Genomic DNA, 15,318 nt, shown 5'->3' on the forward strand with positions numbered 1-15,318 from the left:
AAGTCAGAGACTTTGATCATTTGGGTGTGCGGATTACTAACTCACTGTCATGAGCACCCCCAAATAATACAAAGCCAAATGCCACTGCAGCAAACAGGGTTAGCGGTCATGAAGATAATAAATTAATCTAATTTTCCAACTATTTTTCCTGCATTGGCTCTCTATCCTGCAAAAGGGCTTGGTGTAGCATTGCATGGCACAGATATTTGGGGTAGATGAAATTAAGAATTTGGTAAAAACAGATAATACCTTCATGGAATCAATTCACAAGTTGCCCCAAAGTGCCCCACTTACACTTATGCGCTTGGAGTTGGGTTTAAGGAACATAACAAATGTTGCCAAGCTCCAACCACTGATCTATTTAATAAGACTCACGGATCCTACAAACTAGCATTTGCAGATTTAAAAGTGTTAGATTAGAATTGATCTATAACATGGTTTAACCACTTTAATTCCTGGATGTATAAGCTGGACATGCATGTAGCCATGGACAACCTTGAGCAGATCACTAAGGAGATGTTGGGTCCTTTAAATAGCTGGATAGTGGAGACATCAGCAAGTACCCTGACAGAAGGATTTCTCAACTTCAAGGAATTTGAAATTTTTATGGATTGTACAGAACAGCGAGATTGAGCTTTCTGATTTTAGCATGGAATACATTTTGCAGTAAATGTCGAGAGCTGACCATTTCACACTTTTGTCCTTCATGTAAAGTATTCCCTGAGTCAGGAAAGTGCATTTCTTGTTTTTCTGTTCCATTTATCATCATTCAAGGAAGATCTGGTTATTCCCAACCTGGTGCTTTTTAGGCATGAGATGCTATGCAGATGCAATTTGAATTTCAAGAACAGATAATACTGTGCGTATTGTCTTTCCTGTTTCAAGCTATTTACTATAGGCTTCAGCGGATAAGGTGAAGATCAATTGAAGTATTTTAGGATTTTAGTATTACAAATGAAATAAATGCTTTAATTGTATTATTCTTAATATTGCAGGTGAAAATACATATTATATTTTATGATGTTGTTATGTTAGAAGCAGGTTTCCCTCCAAAATAAAAATAATATTAATAGTAGTATTTCATTCAATCAATCAAAGACTTTATTTTGCACTTCAAAAAATCCATACAAGTATATCTAAAAATCATTTCATTGCATACAAGAGCCAATCATAAAAGTGATTACAATACAAAAACAATTTTTGATGAAAATGTAATCGTTCATATTAGGAAATAAAAAAACAATATTTTCAGTAGGCGACAATCATAAATTTTAAACTTAAGTTAAAACAATTGTCTTTAAGGTACAGCAGTAGTCATGCTAAAAGCCTGACAGGTTTTTATAGCAGCCATTAAAAAGGAAGCCAGTGCAAAACATAAAACAGAGTTTCTAATTGATATAATAGGGAAAGCGCTATTGCTGGAGAGCACAAGGTGAATTTTTGTGCAATGGAACCATAAATGTTTTTCTCTCTGCTGTGTAAAAAGGGCAATAAAATAATAGGTGCGAAGTTGCTTGAATTGCCTTGTCATCGCATGGGCAGAACTGTAGATTGCTTATTGAGAAGAAGTTAATTGGGTGCCCGACATTGACAGAATGTAGTTTAGACAAAACCTAATCAGAATATAGAGGTGCTGTTTGTTCTTTATGAATTCAAGGTAAGTGCAAGGGCCTTTGGGTATCTGAGGTAAACATTCATAAACCTTTATAGATTGTTTCTCTCTGTATCTGTCGCACCTATCAAAGGCTGCTTTCTTGTTAAAAATATCTTTTAGTTTTTGATTTTGGAAAATGTTCACAGAGAGTAGGAGTGTTGGATACATATGCAAGCCCCAAGGGTATAAGGGGTTTTCTGAGGTATAGTATCCAGGCGATTTTATGAGCCTGTTCTGAGTTCAGTATGCCTTTCAAAATCTATTGATTCAGGCCAATAGTACTTCTTTTTCACACTGATATCCAAAGGGAAAGTGGGGCTAGTTTAATAACATCAGTAGTAAAGGGCAGCCATACTTCCTTATGTGAATTAAATGTATTGCATGCTAGAGGGACTGATAATAGTCTTTTAACAAATGTATCTTCTGTGAGATGTTAGCCTGGCATATGGTGTCACTAGTTCTAGTGGCACCTTGCACCAGTCCAAATTGACCCTTATTGATGGTGGTTGTAAAGTCAACCTTATAGACAAGCTATCCTAGTGGTAGCATGGACAAGCAGTCTTAGGATAAACTCCAAAGAGCATGTGAAGCTGTTTGTTTTACCAATTATATTCTCTTGAATACCAAATGAAAGGACACCACACAAGGTATATATCAAATATATATGTATTTATTACTAACACAACCCCTCTGAACTCTTTATGAGCTGAGAGGCAAAAGTACATTAAAAGTTACTCAAAGTCAAGTCAAAAATTACTTTATTCGGTTACAATTTAAAACCATCAAAGCACAGATCACATTTCATACTACCTATGACACAAAATAAAACAAACATTTAGTGCAATTCACATGCCAATTACAGAAAATCCATTTGCCACACAGTAAAATGAGCTTCCATCAAGAAACACCCTTGGCATTCAAATAAATATATTACAAAGTTTATCACACAGCAAACCAACATTTAAAAAGTAAATTTTACATAAAATACTTAAAAAAGGAGAAGAGAGAGGGCACTATAATATAAGTTTGTTCCTTCGCCTAATAGCGCCTGAAATATAGCTAGCTACCCCAAAACACATGACTTTTGAACCGAGCATTTGCAAATAGGCTAACCCTGGCCTGACTTGCTCAAAGTTACCCCCTCTTAACAATGGTAAAATAAATTTCCTGCGTAATGTTACATAAAAATCACAGAAAAATACCATGTGAAGGGTATTCTGCTCTGAGAAATCATCACAAGAGCAAGGGCCCAGAGACCCCTCTTTAGAAAAGCCTTTTGGGAATTACAATAGGCAGGGGAGCATATTATACTTGAACCTTATTAGAACAAACAGGTGATAGGGTTTGTTTATGTACGTCAGGTATGGCTGTATTTCTCTACCTGAACTCAACATAACAAAACTCCTCACTGAGGGTTTGGCTAGTTCCACTTCCTCCCTTATCAACATTGCTCTATTCAGGAACTGGGACTTCAAGTCTCTAATGACCACCTTGCCAAGAGCCCTAGGACTTGAAAATAAGTCAGAACAGCCCAGTGAGTCCATTTGTGTCTTAATAGAACAGATCCACGGGATGTTGAGTCCTTTGTCTAGAGACACACAGTCCTGGATGATCAACTGATACAGATTAGGTGACAGCTGTGCCCAGATTCTTAACCAACATAGTAATGGGGCAACCGCAATCTGATATGAAATAAAGCCCCTCATGAAGGTTAAAAATTGGAGCAGAGGCTGGAAGCGATAACAACCTTCAGAATTTTTTTTTTCTGCTGTCTGTATATCGTTAGTCTCTATATAACCCCATACATCACTCCCGTACGTCACCATTGGGAGGCACTTAGCGTTGTAAATCTTCATGAGGGCCGGGAGTGGTTTAGAGCCTATCCTTCTTGCAAACCCTAATAATGCCCCAGTCTCCCTAGCAATGGTGTTCTTTTTGTTTGCACGTTGCATAACCCATGATCATCTTTTGTCAAAAAGGACGCCTAGATGTGGGAAAGCAGGGATTTTCGTAAGTTCTAATCCCTTGCAATAAAATTTAGCCTTTTATGCCCGTCCCTTACCGATTGCCATAGAATGCACCTTTTTGAGGTTTGCAATTAGGTCTAGAGAGTCCATAAAATCAATAAAACAATCTAAAAGATATTGTAACACTCGCAACGTCCTTGCCACAAAACCGCATCATCTGCATACAATAACGCAGGGATCATTTTTGTACCAGCTCTAGGGACATGTTTACAAGAGGAGATTAGAGTGTCGCACACCTCGCTTAACTGGCCATGCCTCAGTTAGGTTGACTTTCTCATTATAGCGAACCGCCGCCGAAGTATTTTCATGGATGGCTGCCGGGAAGAAGATCAAAGCCTGTTCTAACCCAATACTGTAGAGGGAAGCCAAAAGTTTTTGCCTATTTACAAGGTCGAAAGCAGTGGATAAATCCCTAAAAGCTAAATGGATGTCCCCATGCTTAGCAAACTGTACTTCCCTATTACTAGGTGTAGATTAAGGCATTGTCCCGTCATGCCCTTTCCCTGCCTAAACCCTTACTGCAGATCCGAGATGATGCTATTTTTGTCCAACCAATCTTGTTAGACGGGCAAGTATGGCTTTCCCCATTATCTTGGCTGCAGAGTCCAAGAGTGGGATCGGTCTATAACAGGCCGGATCCTCTCTTGAGCCCTTTTTAAACATTGGGATTATGACAGCTTTAGCCCAAGACATCGGAAAGCCGACCTTAGACGCGGCATTAAAAACAAGGGTCAAAATCCTAGCCCATACAGGGGAGTCTGCCCTATAAAGAGCGACTGGTACGCCGTCTGGGCCTGGTGCTTTTCCCTTTAATGTAGACATGATCGCCTCAGTCACTTCCTCCTCTATAAATAGCACATTTGAGGCATAGATGTTTTCCCCTTGGGAAATAGACAACTCCTGGCTCACATCAGCGTATAAGCCACTAAAGTGTTCAACTCACCTTTTGGAGAAATAAGACAGTCTTTAACAGAGTTGGTTGACTCGTCAAACATTGGGCTATTAACTACTTTCCAGAATCTAGTGCTACTAGACAAGACACTCGCTTGACTGAGTTTGTCCCAAGCCTTTTCTTTTAACTGAGTCTTTCTTGTTTTAAATGCAATTTAATAGGCCCTCCTAGCCTGTATGACCATATTGGCATCCCTTATGGGCTCTTTCAACGCTCCCAGGAGTGCAGTCAGCGCAGTAGCGCACGCTTGATCAAACCAGTCCAAACAGGAACACGGCCCGGAGAGGAAACGCTGCACGCCGCTCTGAAGAACGCTCAGACTCTGGCGTCATCGCATCTGAAACTGACGTCGTACCCAACTTCAGGCTGGGGAACGAGAGACCAATACCTCTTTAGACCGCGACCTCCTTCCAGCAATACGTGGCATTTCCACTTTTCTTAAGCCTACTCCCTCCATCGACGTGCCATCTTACTCTGAATAATTTGCTCACAGCTTCCTCATCTCTACCTGGATGGTCCCGGGCCCGGCTGGGTTGAAATTATCACCAGCTGTGCGACCTTCCGGTTATGCTACAGCCACTATAGCCCTGAGGATTCGCAATAGCGATGAAACACGTGTCGGCTGGCTGTTTAACGCAATAAAGGACTCCAACGGACTACTCTCCCTCTAGAGTTTCCGAAAATCTTCTGTTGCTTTGTTTTTGTACTTTACATTTGAATGTTACTTAACATACTGCTCTACTGTTGTTTGAGTGCATAGGGTAACCACGTAATTCTACAATTAGTAGCTTAGTCTACATAATTTGAGTGGTTCCAAGGGCTCTCCACTCACCCAAGTGCACCACTTGATAATAGCATACCTCTATCCAGTGCGTTCACATAGGCTGTTCACCCGGCTGCTCTCTGACTAAAAGCCTTGCGGGATCCTTACAAACCAGTTTCTATATTTCTTGGGCCTTAGTTTACAGTGAAGCGTCAAGTTGGCCGCTGCCTGTTTCGTTATGCGGTCAAAAGCACCTAAAATTGTTGATGGGTCAGAATGCAAGTTTGAGCATATACTGAAATCCTCTGATTGACTTTTGTATAAATTATCTAGGAAGTTTTCCGGGGTGATTGCCTCCCATCTTAGCCTCCGCTATTGATCTTTGGTGGATATATTGGAATTAGAGATGAGTGCCAGAGGTTTCACAATTTCAAAGGCCTGGATAAAAATAGCCAAAGTAAGGGGGTTTTGATCACTCATACTACGATGTGTTACGCAAAAAGCGCCTAGTAGGTCCGTCAATGGGCATGAGAGTAAAATGTAGTCAATAATACTTTGATGTCCTTGCCCACTATATGTTGGAACCCGGAAAGAGGTTTCTGATTGTACCGGGCAGAATAAGTTATAAACAGATAAAAAACTCTCTAGATAGGCCCCATACTTCGTGTGTTCAAAATAGATTATCCCCTGCGGGAAGTTCTCATCTTCAATACCTTGCATACAATCCGATTGACAAACATGAATGTTAAAATCACCAAGGATTAATAGATGATAGGGCGTGTCATTGTTGGACTCATAATCATCCAAAAAGGTAGCCAGAGATCTTAAATGCTCCAAATCATCAATTTTTTAAAAAGAATTGTAAAAGTTTACAACCAGTAAACCTAGAAGGAAAATCGCCTGTAAGTTTAATGACTAAAATATTTGGTGAGCTTGTCGCTATCAGCTTAGTCTTATACAGTAGTTTAAGGCGGATCAATAACAAGAGTCCCCCCCTAGGTCTCCCCGTTGTTGATGGTACTGCGTTTCTTCTAAAAGAGCGATACCCGTCCAGATAATAAGAATCATTTGGGTCCCAGGTTTCCTGCAGGGCGATAATATGGTGCATTGAGAGAAAAGTCTCCCAAATCGTGTCCCACCTTTTTGACCGCAAACCGGCTATGTTCCATGAAAGATTCTTAACTTCGGCCCGGTTACAGTCTGCCCGATTGTTTTCCTTCCATGCCTGCTGAAGTCACGGGATTGGGCATTGCAATATAAGGTAAAGCTCCCATATTGGATAAGGCATTGTAAGTGGGGATTCCTTTTCTCCCAGTGTCCTCTTTATTAGTGGCTTCTTTATAGATACATCCCTTACTTGCAGTCAACCCTGGTCGTCTAAATTGGACAAGGTCTCAAATCTATTTGAGACCGCAATAAACGGGGTGAACTCCCCATGTGATCTCAAGGGGGGGCCTGTAAAAATACCCCAACGGGAGGGCCACAATAGAAGTGGCGGGGGAAAAATGATCTTGAACTTCAAGGATCATTTGTGCATTTACAGGGCTTCGAAAGTTGACAATGACGCAATCCCCCCTATCCTTTTTTGCGATTTACCAAGCCACCCAACTCAACGTGCCATGAAAATATTGTTAGCTACTGAAGTTCTAAAGCCTTTATGTCTGGCCAACCAGTCCAAGGTTTTGTTTTTTAATTGAGTCCAGGATTCCGGTTGGTCCGATCTCAGCGGAGGAAAACCAGCCAGGACAACAACCAAGGGGCTGGCCGCAGGCGGGAGATCTATAATATCTTGGGCAGGTTTCAGCAGTACATTATTTGTTAGATTGTTTATCATGTTATAGCCACTACCTTGGCATACTGTGGGAACATTTTAGAGACCCAGGGAGATCATTTAGCCTTTGCAAATTTTGAGTACCTGTACAAGGCAACAAAGTTTGCTGCTCTGACCCATGATGTGTGATTCTGGGTGATGGGGTCTGCCCCATATGTCTAAAATTCCAACCTGGGGTGATGGATTTGGGATACGTCTTGTTACATTCAAACTGTCAGCTACCACATGGGTCGTCGGCTTGTCCTGAGTCCCACCTACTCCCTTACTTCCCAAATGTGTGCTAAGTACACTGCCTTCCCTTGAGGCTTTCAATAAATTTGTATTATCCTTTGCTTCATAGGCTTTTGCTAAACGGGCAACTTTGTCTTCAATAGCCCCTAACTTAGTCCAGAATGGTGCAAGGATAGTTAATATTAGGGTTTCCATGCGTTCCCAGTAGGCCTGATTACCCCCTATGTCACATCGCTCAATCACATTAGAGTTTACAGGTTGAACCACACCAGGGTCAGGTATACGGGTCGATTTTCCTTTCTGGTGCCTGCTTTTCCCTTTATCTTTATTTTGGTCCTGTGTAGCTAGACCGCCCCTTGTTTGTTTTGCAAATGGTTCCCCCAAACCACCCACAACACCAATACTATCCCTTGTGGGTCTCTTTGGCCTAGTTGATTGGTTGTCATAGACTCCCCCTTTATCAGTGGGGGTGTGGGGTTTGACATGGTGTGAGGCTTAAACCAGGGGGGAAACTGGATCCTTCGGGTTAATAGGGACCACCATGAGCCCGTGTATAACATCATGTAAGGACTGACCCGGAACAGTCATATCCTCCACCGGACAAAAATCATGCCCATTTTCCAATTCCAGAATCGGGCTCTGGGTCATGTCCCCCGTGCCCCCCGTGAGTGTTCAGATAGGTCTATATTTAAGTGACTTGCAAGTTGTGCAGCTACCACGGGTGACTTGGCCAAACGTATGGCCCCCATAGATGATCTTATGTGTTCCGCATACACTCCTAGTGAAAGCCTTTTTTCCGTCAGCTGTATCTCATGCTGGAGCACGGATTCAGCCCTGATCAAAAAGGCGTCCAATGTGCCTGCCCCCCCCCTACCTTCTGGCCCACTAGATTATGTTTTGTTGCCATAACCCCGCTTGGTATTGCACTTAAAGTGGATTTTTGATTCACAGGCCCACTAGATGTAAAATGCTTATGGATGCACCTCCAAACAAGTAAAAACAGGCTATGAATATTGGTCAGCAGCAACCACCAAATTACAGTACTGTATACAGCAGTTATCCAGCAATAACCCCCCCACTTGCGGAAGAGTAATAGTAATGTCCCCTTAGTCCAAAGTCATAAGAGATAGTTCCGCTTACTTTAAATCTAGATAAAAAAATTAGGTGGGTGGCTCCCTCCTTGAGCTAGGAACGTGCAAGTCCATGTGTCAAAATGCTCCAGCCAGCCGCAGAAAATTGCAAAGCACAGCATCCCGCGCCGCGGGTGGCGCCAAGATGATTTAAGCGCCTCCGGGCACTTGAGATGACGTCAATGGTGCACGCCCCTCAGGGAAGCCTGAGATATGTAGCCCCAGGAACCGGCACAAGCAGAAAGAAATACTGGAGGAATTCAGGGTAAGTGCCCCCTCCTTGAGTTAGGAACGTGCAGGTCCTTGTCTCAAAAGGCTCCAGTCAGCCGCAGAAAATGGCAAAGCGCACAAGTTACTCAATTAGCATACTATAAGTTGCACGAATACAGTTTTGCCCTAGGGGCCTCACAAACCATATACTAAAATAGTGGTATAAGAGCCACTACAGATATGGTGAATAGGCCTAGGGCCTAGGGAATTGCTGAGGCTACACTATACAACCAAAGTTTAGGAAGTAGGAGGCCCACGGGAGACGCGTGCAGTGTCTAAACAAAGCAACTGGTTACCATTGACTTAGTATGGGAATCAAAGAAGTTACAAAGTACAATTTAAGGACACTTCCAGATGGACTTGGATGGAACCCTTTTAAAATAGGACACTTCGAGAGTCAAGACCCACGGGAGCACTGGAGTACTCGAGTTACCTCACCCAGGGAAACAGGTGCATGGGTGTCTTTTCGTGTTGAGTTTCGTCGTCGTTTTCAGTGGAGATCTGCAAAGAAGTGCTGCAGGTGACCAGAGAAAAAGTGTACAGGTGGATCCAAGGGTGGATCGAAGATCTGAAGAACCTGAAAGCAGAGAAGACAGAGTCTGGATCACTAGCCAGTGAGCAGGAAGGAACCAGGCGATGTTGCGTCGAATCAGGTGAAGAAGGTGAAGCTTGTCTCTTCAGCCACGAGGACCAGGAGACATTGACGATGACCAGGAGCAGGATTGAAGCTGTCCCACAAAGGATCTAGTTGAGTGTGGTGTCGGAATCCGGATAGGACCCAACAAGCCTTGGCAAACGCAACCCACACAGGAAGTGAAGATGGGCTTCAGTTCAGCCCTGCAAGGTCTGGGGTGCTTCTCCTTTGCAGGGAAGCAGGAGCAAGCCTGGAGCAACCAGTCAAGTGGAGTTTATTCAAAATGGAGTCTTCAGGGGGCACACTAACCAACAAACTAGGAACTGGGAAAACACGTCAAGCTGAAATGCAAAGGCAGTCCCCAAGTGCGGAGTGTGGAGGGCTGTGCTTCGGTACAGTTGGTGCTCTGGTCTGGGGCTTCTCGTTCCCCAAAGCACAACTTTGAGTTACCTCAGGAGTCGATGCAGTTAGCAAAATGCAGGATGGCCAGGGTGTCCGGTCCCACGTCTCTCGTGTCCGCCATGGGTCTCAGCTTTGCTGTGGATGTGGATCGGAGTCAAATTAGTCTGGAAGTCAAGTTCCTGAGTAGCTGAGTCTTTTGATTCTGGCAGGAGCATCAAAAAAGCAAACTGGCAAGTAACTGGTGGTGCCTGTTTGCACAGGGTAGTCACTCCTTGACCACAAGGGAGATGTCTTCAGTCTTCTTGTCGATATAGAACATTGAAGGTCCAAGAGTGTTTGTTTCAGAGTTTAAGTCCAGGATAATCTAAAGTCTCTAGACACAGCTCCTATCTTTATACTGATAAAAGGGGCTGGATTATCTGCTAGGTCCCTCCTATGGGTGGACCGGGGAAGGGGGTGGTTACATCCATTTCCCTTTGTCCAGTTTTGCGCCAGGGCAGGCAGGAGTGCCCCAGCAACTGGTTTCAACAGGCCTATGCATGGAGCACCTTGTGTGCTCCAGGTAGTGTCTGGAAAAGCATTTGCTGATGCAGCCCTCCCTGTCCCAATACACAAAACCCTGTCTGAGAATGAGCTGGCACCTCCCTGGACAGGAAACCTTTTGTCCAGGCCTCCCCTGCCGGAGTTTCATCTAGCAGCAGGAGGTCAGACTCGTGTCTGTGCCAGCAGCATCCATTTTGTGATGCTGAGGCTCTGTTTAACTATAACCGGTTGAAGCAATACATACTTGTCTTATCCCTCTAGAAGGGTGGAATGCTACCCCCACCACCAGAATCGGTGGGGGAGTAGTTTTCCAAAGTGTTTGACACCTTACACGACATGTTTCGATAAAGCCAAACTAAAGTTAGCATTAACCGCAAGGATTTTAATGCACTTAAGAGAATATGGTATGGCTATATCATAGAACAGCTATAAGGAGATGGTTCCGAAACCTGCAGAGGGGCTCAGCTCATGCTAGGGCACGCTCTCACATAAAACCAAGCACTCTGCCTCCATTGACTTAGAGGTGTATATGTGTCTATGTATAAGGTAGATATGGATATACTATATCTCAGTAAGGGGTGATTACACCACCTTACCCAAGCTGAGTGATCAGCCTGTGGTGTCAGTTTAGATGGCCAGCCAGGGGTGGCATTATACATGCTGCAGCCCCTGGTAGGCCTTGGATGCACCTATGCCCTGGGTACCTAGGGTACACTAAACAGGGGCTCACAAGGGTGACAAAGTAACCAATCTGGTATGTACCTAATGTACATGGTATCAATTTAGAGAGAGAACAGCTGGGTTGTGGGTCTGATTACAGAGCCCACAGCCACACTAAAGTCGAAAAACCAGAAAATCACAGCAAAAAGTGGGAGTGACTATATGAAGCATACTCTACTCTCCTACACAACCCCCCCCCCCCCCAAACGCAGGGACATTAAACTAACCTTGACCAGTTGAGTCTTCATGTTCTTAGTGGAAATATCTGGAGAGTCCATCTGCATTGGCATGGTCACCCCCTAGGTCTATGTTCCACTGTACAGTCCATCCCCTGTAAGGAAATGGACCACCTGAGCAGTTTGGGATTTTCACCCTTCATCTGATTTAGCCACAAGAGGGGGTTATGGTCTGTCTGAATCTTGAAGTGAGTACCAAACAAGTATGGCCTCAGCTTCTTCAGGGCCCAAACCACAGCAAAGGCCTCCCTCTCAATAGCTGACAAACGTTTCTCTCTAGGGGTCAGTCTTCTGCTAATAAAAGCTACTGGCTGGTCTTGACCATCTTTATTCAGTTGTGAAAGAACAGCACCCACACCCAATTCAGAAGCATCTGTTTGAACAATGAATTCCTTGGAGTAGTCTGTACTTTGCAGAATAGGTGCAGTGCACATGGCCTGCTTCAGGTCATCAAATGCCTTTAGACAGCTTACTGTCCCCTGAACTTTCTTTTGCATTTTCTTGGAAGTTAAGTCAATGAGAGGTGTCAAAATGGACCCATAACTTTTGACAACCTTTCTGTAATACCCAGTCAGGCCCAAGAAAGCTCTGACCTGAGTCTGGGTTGTGGGAGCAGTCCAGTCCTTTATGGCTTGGATCTTGCTATCCAATGGTTAAACCTGACCTCCGCCAACAAGGTGACCCAGGTATACAACCTTACTGTGCCCTACCTGGCACTTGGTAGCCTTGATAGTTAGTCCTGCCTATTGCAGGGCCTCCAAAACATTCTTTAGGTGGATCAGGTGGTCTTCCCAAGTGGAGCTAAAGACAGCAATATCATCAAGATAAGCTGCACAGTAGTCATCCAGACCTGAGAGGACTTGGTTCACCAACCTTTGGAATGAGGCAGGTGCATTTTTTAGACCAAATGGCATCACCACAAATTGATAATGATCCTGGGGTTGAAAATGCTGTTTTAGCTTTTGCATCAACAGCTAGTCTGATCTGCCAGTAGCCAGCTGTCAAGTCAAATGTACTCAAAAACTTGGCAGAAGCCAATCTGTCAATGAGCTCATCTGCTCTTGGTATTGGGTGGGCATCTGTCCTAGTGACAGCATTGAGGCTTCTATAATTTACGCAAAACCTCATCTCTCTCTTACCATCTTGGGTGTGAGGATTGGGCACTAGAACTACACGACTGGCCCAAGGGCTCTCTGAGGGCTCAATGACTCCCAACTCTTGGAGAATTGCACTGGCTCCCGATCCGCAAAAGGATTCAGTTTAAAATATGTTGTATCATCCATAAGGCGATGACTAACTTGGGCCCCTCATATCTCGCAGAGAAATTTGTGCCTTACAGACAGTATGGGGGTGGTTAGATATGACTCCCAGCAGTGTCCAGACAGTATGGGGGAGGTTGAATATGACTCCCTGCAGTGCCCAGACAATATGGGGGTGGGTGCAGAGGACTCCCAGCAGTGCCCAGACAGTTTGGCGGTGGGTGGAGAGGACTCCCAGCAGTGCCCAGACATAAGACGGGTGGATGCAGAGGAGTCCCTGCAGTTCCCAGACATAAGAGGGGTGAGTGAAAATGACTCCCAGCAGTGCCCAGACAAAAGAGGGGTGGTTGGATATTACTCCCAGCAGTGCCCAGACAGTATGGGGTGAGTGCCGTCGACTCCCAGCAGTGCCCAGACAGTATGGCGGTGTTTGGATATGACTCCCAGCAGTGCCCAGACAGTATGGGGGTGGTTGGATATGACTCCCAGCAGTGCCCATACAGTATGAGGGTGGTTGGATATGACTCCCAACAGTGCTCAGACAGTATGGTGGTGGTTGGATATGAGTCTCAGCAGTGCCCAGACAGTATGGGGTGGGTGTAGAGGACTCCCAGCAGTGCCCAGACAGTATGGGAGGGGGTGCAGAGGACTCCCAACAGTGCCCAGACAGTATGGGGGTGGGCGCAGAGGACTCCCAGCAGTGCCCAGACATAGGAGGGGTGGGTTCAGAGGAGTCCCAGCAGTACCCAGACATAAGAGGGGTGGGTGAATATGACTCCCACCAGTGCATAGACATATGAGGGGTAGGTGGATATGACTCCCAGCAGTGCCCAGACATAAGAGGGGTGGATGGATATGACTCCCATTAGTGCCTAGACAGTATAGGGGTGGTTGGATATGACTCCCACAGTGCCCATACAGTATGGGGGAGGGTGCAGAGGACTCCCAGCAGTGCCCAGACAGTCTGGGGGTAGGTGCAGAGGACTCCCAGATGTGCTCAGACATATGAGGGGTGGGTGGATATGACTCCCTGCAGTGCCCAAACATAGGAGGGGTGGTGGAGAGGACTCCCAGCAGTTCCCAGACAGTATGGGGTGGTTGGATATGACGCCCAGCAGTTCCCAGACAGTATGAGGGTGGGTGCAGAGGACTCCCAACAGTGCCAAGACAGTATGGGGGTGGGTGCAGAGGACTCCCAGCAGTGCCCAGACATATGAGGGGTTGGTGGATATGACTCCCAGCAGTGCCCAGACATAAGAGGGTTGGATGCAGAGGACTCCCAGCAGTGCCCAGACAGTATGGGGGTAGTTGGATATGACTACCAGCAGTGACCAGACAGTATGGAGGTGGGTGCAGAGGAATCCCAGCAGTGCCCAGACAGTATGGGGGTGGTTTAATTGGACTCCCAGCAGTGCCCAGACAGTATGGGGGTGGGTGCAGTGGAGTCCCAGCAGTGCCCAGATGAGGAAATCAAAACTCCTTCTCAGGGGTCCTGCTGATACTTAGTCCTTCAAAAGCTGAACAGAAGGTTTGCACAGAAGCTGCAATATCAACTGAATGAGGCAGTCTGCAGAATGCAGAAGACTGGGGCTTTTATATGTTTTAGAATTACATAGTAAGCATAAATGCAAGGGGCAGTCCTGGCTCATGCGAGCACACAAAAATTCCTAATATGGACATGCAAGTTCAACTTGCTCAACTAAGTGGGAGGAGCTAACAGTTTTCAGAACGTAGTAAACACATTCCTATCTGAAACTAATCAGTAACAGCTGCAGACCCTACCGGGCATTTCTGAGCATGTGTTAAAGTGGAGGAGGCTAAATATATCCTGTTACTGGGCAGACTTCAGGTGCAGCTAACAGGAAGGTAGGACAAAGCACATGGTGAGCACATGGCAGCACATGGCAGACAAGATGGCTGCCAGAAATACAAAATGGCTTCTGCTAACGCTAACCCATTTCTGCTAATTTACGACACAGACATATGAGGGGTGGGTGGATATGACTCCCAGCAGTGCCCAGACATAAGAGGGGTGGGTGTATATGACTCCCAGAAGTGCCCAGACAGTTTGGGGGTGGGTGCAGAGGACTCCCAGCAGTGCCAATACAGTATGAGGTGGGAGCAGAGGACTCCGAGCAGCGCCCAGACATAAGAGGGCTGGGTGCAGTGTAGTCCTAGCAGTGCCCAGACATAAGAGGGGTGGGTGAATATGGCTCCCAGCAGTGCACAGACATATGAGGGGTGGGTGGATATGACTCCCAGCAGTGCCCAGACATAAGAGGGGTGGGTGGATATGACTCCCAGCAGTGCCCAGACAGTATGGGGGTGGTTGGATATGACTATCAGCAGTGCCCAGACATAAGATGGGTGGGTGCAAAGGCGTCCCAGTAGTGCCCAGACAGTATGGGGTGGGTGCATATGTGTAACAACCGGATTTTCGGGCCAGATAGAATCAGCTCACCAGAGCACCACCAACCCAGCCGAAACGTAATCACCTCCCTCCTTAGGACCTATTTACAACAGGTATCTATGTATCCTACCCAAGGATGGGGAATTAGCAATATACATGCTTAGGTTTTCTACCATACCACACTCATACAATATAGTCTTGCGGCCACAGGGGCCCAGACTAATCTACCCTAGGGCAGTTCTGATTACTTACCATT

The sequence above is a fragment of the Lissotriton vulgaris genome, chromosome 7, assembly GCF_964263255.1.
Source record: "Lissotriton vulgaris chromosome 7, aLisVul1.2, whole genome shotgun sequence".
Lineage (NCBI taxonomy): Eukaryota > Metazoa > Chordata > Amphibia > Caudata > Salamandridae > Lissotriton > Lissotriton vulgaris.